We start from the raw sequence: 5,341 nt of genomic DNA on the forward strand, positions 1-5,341 counted from the left end.
TCTGTAGGGTAGAGTCCCAGAGGTGGGATTGTAAAGTCAAAAAATATACATAAATGTAGAGTTTTGATGAATACGAAAATACTATCCATCAAAAAAGGGCTGAATCTATTTGACTAATTGCCGGTCTCACCAAAGGTTTAAGGACAGCTGTTTCCCAGTGCTGTTGCCAGCCCACGACATTAGCAATAAGCAAAACTCTTGCAAACCTGATAGTTAAAAAGCAACAATCCATTGTGGTTTAATTTAGTTTTTTTAATTATCAGTGAGGATGCGCATCGTTTCAAACGTCCATCAGCCACCTGAGTTTGTCCTCTGTGAAGAGCTGGTGTATGTCTTTAAGCAGCTGTAGCACTTCTTCCTGGGGGGATAGTTGCTTGAGTCTGCGGCCTCGACCTCCCTCCCAAACCCACACTCTCTAGAGGAGGGGTCTGTACCTCTGCAGCTCCTCACACGGGCCGACGCAGCCCCTGTTGGATGGCGGAGGCCCAGCCCGTCCACGAGCACGCAGAGGAACAGAAGAACAGAAAGGACAACTTAATGAACACTTGCTATGTGCTCAGCGCTGTGCTTAACAACCTGCCCACGGGGGCTCATTTAACCTTCACAAAAACCTGCTGACTTAGGTACACATCTACTCTCTCACTCCAAAATTCCAAAGTCCAAAGAGCTCTAAAATCCAAAAGAATTTTCAGAAGTTATTTGGCACCAAAATCTGACCTGAATTCTCATGAGACCATTTATAATCTTTGTTTACTGCTTCCGTTTGAATAGTCACGTCTTGCTGCCAAAATATCAAATATGATTGGAGCGTATTTACCCTGGACCCTGATGGCGAAGTCAGTAATTACAATACACACTGTATCACCTTTCCAAAATCCAAACAACAAGAACTGAGATGTGGAAACTGCCTGCCCTGAGGGTTTGGGCTGAGAAACCGCAGACCTGCTTAGTATCCCCGCGTTAGAGATGACGAAACTGCAGCTGAGACATTGACAACTCCCCCAGGGTGCAGGGTGGCCACACCACAAAGCAGAACATTAGACTCTGCCCCCAGGGCCTGTGCCCTTGACCCAGGCCTAGTCCTGCTCCCTGCGTTGGCTCTTAATGCCACACGGGGGGGGGGGGGGGTCCCCTGACTTGTGAGTTCTGGAGCAAGAGCTTGGTGCAAACGGCACATTTGTAAAGGCAGCAAATGGCTTTATCTCCAAAGTGATGGGAACAGGGCTATTAAGCTGACTTGTCTTGTTGGGATCTCAATTCCAGGACGTTATTATGGCTCATAAATGCCATGTAGGGTCTCAGACCCTGAAGCCTGTATCCAGGGAAATTGGAAGCGCTCACTCCCCCAGGTGTGGCTGGAGCTGGCGGGGTCGGGAGGCAGGCTGGCTCCTTCTCTAATAGATTAGTTTAATTAAAAGCAGGATGGATGCTTGGCTCCTGTTGGAGACAATCATTAGACAATCAACATGGCTGGGTACGAGGAAGTAATTGCATTTCACAGAGACCTTTCAGCCATCAAGGCAGAATCAATCAATAATTAAATTAGAAGTGAAAATGAGTTGCTCAGGCCCAAAGCTCCCTGACTGGAAAGACGCTAACTGAGCCCCACGATGTGCTGAGGGTACAGAGGTGGGGGCACAGTCCCGGCCACCAAAGCCCCCTAGGCTGACCAAGCAGCCTCTCAGGATGAAGCACTTCAGGGATTGGAGGGGGCTTTTGACACAATTTATTCTAAAATATTACAACAGTATAATATCTTCTCGGTTGAAAGAAAACTAGAGAGACAGGAAAGAGGGATGTAGCAGTTAGCTATCACTGTGTAACAAACCACCCCAAAACTTGGTAGGGCGTGAACAATAAGCATTGGTTTCCCAGGCGTCTGCAGGTGGGCCGGGTGTCCGCAGATCCCAGCTGGGTTTCCTCCTGTGTCTGCAAGTCAGCGGGATCATCTGGGCCAGGCTCTGCTGGGTGGTTCTTGTTCATGTGGCAGGTGTGGGGGTGGCCAGGCAGCTCGGCTACTCCTCTCTCGCATTCTCCAGAGACCCAGAGTCTGGCCAGGGCACGCTCTTTTTGAGCAACGGCAGAGGCCCAAGAGGGCCGGCAGAAGCACACGCGGCCTCTTTAGGGCTTGGAACAAGCACACGCTATCACTTACACTTGCACGTCAGCAGCCAAAGCAGATCACCTGGCCATGTCCCAAGTCCAGGTGGGGAGCACACCCATGGTGAGGCGTGGGAGGGTGCGGATGCAGGGAGGGTGAAGGAACCAGGCTGGTCCTTCAAACGTCCACAGGGAACTTGCATTGTGGGGCACCCGCTGCAGGCCGGTCACTTTCCACACATTAGCTCGAGGAATCAAGCAACCGTACTTCAAAATCTGCATCATTATCTCCATTTCAAAGATGGGGAAACTGAGGTTCTTGGAAGCAACCTAGCCAAGGTCATCTAGTTAATGAGTGGCTGGATGCACACCAGCTTCTAGCACTTTCCATCACCCCACCTGCCTTCACACTGGCCTGCAACTCAGTAGCACAAACCCTGCCTCACCTGCAGTGCGTGGCCTGAGACCAGGCTGTCCTACTTCTGGCCTGATTTTCCTATTAATACATAACCAAGGAAACTGCCTCAGAGCCCCTTGAAGCTCTGAGTGTCCTGGGTTTTAGGGCCAGTTGACAGTGGAGTCCAGCAGGTTTCAGTTTTGCTGAACAAACTTGTACGGTGGGGCCGATGCAGACGCCAAAATCCTGCTGATTGGTTTGAGTGCATTCTCGTCACATAATCTGAGAACACAGATGCTCTGGGCTCGAAAGGGCTTTCAGGGCAAGCAGTCTAATAGCTCATAAGTGTTTTTGACCATGACTGTGGTAGACTGAATAATGGTCCCCAAAGATGTCCACATCCCAATCCCCAAAACCTGTGCATGTGTTACATTATGTAGCAAAAGGGGCTTTGCAGATGTGCTTAAGGTTTCTGACCTTGGGCTAGAGAGTTGATCTTGGATTATCCCAGGGGCCTGAGGCAATGACAAGCGTCCTCATAGGAGGGAGGCAGAGGACGTCAGAGGGGGCGAAAATGCTACGGCGCTCGCTCACTTTGAAGAGAGAGGAAGAGGCCGTGAACCTAGAAACATGGTCGTTTCTCAACGCTGGAAAAAGCAAGGAAATGGATTCTGCCCTAGAGCTTACAGAAAGGAAAGCGGTCGGCTGACCCCAGATCCAAGGAGCCAGCAGACTCGGTGTCTGGCGAGAGCCAGCCCTCTTCCAGGTGTACCCACCCTAGTGGCAGTGGTGGGCAAGCTCTCTGGGGCCCCTTTTAAGGACACTAATCTCACACAGGAGGGCTCCACCCTCATGACTTAATCACTGCCCAAAGGCCCCACCTGCTAATCCCATCACGCTGGGGTTAGGATTTTAGCATGTGAACTCTGGGAGGCAGGGGGGCCACAGGCACAGCACACACACATATGCACAACTAGGATAAAAGTTCCACTAAAAAATACATATTATGTGAGATTTATTCTTATAATTTCCATTCTGTTTCATTAAAAAGTAAACAGTTAACCTGGCTGTGACCCATGGACTGATTTCATGACCCAAAAAACAGTTGCCACCTGCAGCTTGTTGTATGCTGGAGGAAACACCCGGCTGTCACACAACCTCCTGGTTCAGAGTATGGTCACTCTGGGAAAGTTCCAAAGCACTTATTTTATCCACCCCACCACGTGTGCATCCCCTCTCAGCCTCCGCCTCTCCCTGTCTGTGGCTGTGAGACCCAGCCCCCAGGAAGCATCTTTCACTCCTCTCCTCTCTAACGAGGTCACTCTTTACACTGAGAACACCCCTGGTAGGTGCCGATACACACCCTGCTGCCTGCTTTGTGCCAGATGCAAAGTATCCATGTGAAGCAAATCAAGTCACCAGAATTCCTTTGCGTTTCTTTGCAAGGGATTCCAGGCAGAAGCTGAGTTCTCAGTGCTCTGAGAATGGGCGGAACCTCTCTGTTCAAGGCTAGGGGAAGAATTTCCAAGTTGCACCTTGGAAGGGCGTGAGGAAGGGAGGCTGCAGTGGCAAGATGGCTGACGATGGAGCCCTGCAACTCGACCCTTCCCATAAACCCCAACCTTCGAATCTTTCACAAAACACGGGGGAGGGGGGAGTTTCTGGAAATGGGGGAAGGACTTGGGCTTCGGGCCCAAACTAGCTCTGGTAGAATTTAAGCATAAAGTGTAGATGCTGGCAGCACGGAGCCAGCAGGACATAAAACTGGCAGAAATATTAGTAAGTAGGCAGAATTTGAATTCACTTAGTGCTGTGGAAGTGGGTTCAGATCAAGTGTGGCCCACACTCTGCAGGTCAGGAAGTTCTGCAGGCATCCGAGGGGAGTCTGGCACAACCTGTGCCCTGGAGGAACTCACAGCACAGTGAGAGGCGCACACAGACTGTGGGACAAGTGCCCCGTAGGGGAATGAGAAACAGACCAGGGGAACCCAGAGGAGGGGACGCATAACCTTCCTGGGGGTGGAGGAGGGCCCAACAGTAGAGAGGAGGTTTGAGCTGCACCTTGAAATCTTTTGCTGTCCGAGGGTCCGGGAGCTCAGGGAGAGGAACAAAGGAAGATGCCTGGACGTGGCCCCCGGCCCTGGGAATCACAACTGCAGATATGGGCCAGGGAAGCTGCACCTTGGTAAAGAGCCCCACGAGATTCTGACGTTCAGCCAGGTCAGGGAACCACCACGCCACTGAGCAGCCCTGCGTCCTAGGACCCGCTCGCATGTTGCCCGAGCTGGGGCTGAGACACATTCTCGACCCACCAGTCCCCGTCAGGGCTCAGTCCCTGTCACGGATTGCTGGCGACCCACGTGGGGAGGCCGTTGCAGGGACTCAAAGGTCATGTGCTCCTCAGTTTCCTCCCTGCTTCCCCAGCCCTGGGGCTGCTCCTGGTGTCACAGGGCCGCTGACACTGAGCACTTGGTGGTGCCGCCGCCTGTGAAACATCTCACTTTGCCCCGCTGCCTGCACATCCATCCCGTGAGGACAGGCTCCATTTACGCCACAAATGGAAATGAGTCTCTGAGACAATTAGAGTTTTTCACTAAGATGTGAGCTGGCACAGGGAGGGGGCCTGAAGCATGTCTGCACGCCGGATCTCCGGGGGTTCCTTTTGTCTTCGCCCTCTCCGGAGGGGAGAGTGAAGGGGCTTGGAGGGGCGCACACGGGCACTGCTGCGGCATGACTCCTCCGACCCGGGCAGGGGGGTACCAGGAGGACGGGAGGCTGGGTGTCTCCTGGACCCTCTCTGTGCTCACACAGGCACCTTGTGGGCGGCTCAGGGAAACTTTCCCG

This window comes from Lemur catta, chromosome 6 (assembly GCF_020740605.2).
Source record: "Lemur catta isolate mLemCat1 chromosome 6, mLemCat1.pri, whole genome shotgun sequence".
NCBI lineage: Eukaryota > Metazoa > Chordata > Mammalia > Primates > Lemuridae > Lemur > Lemur catta.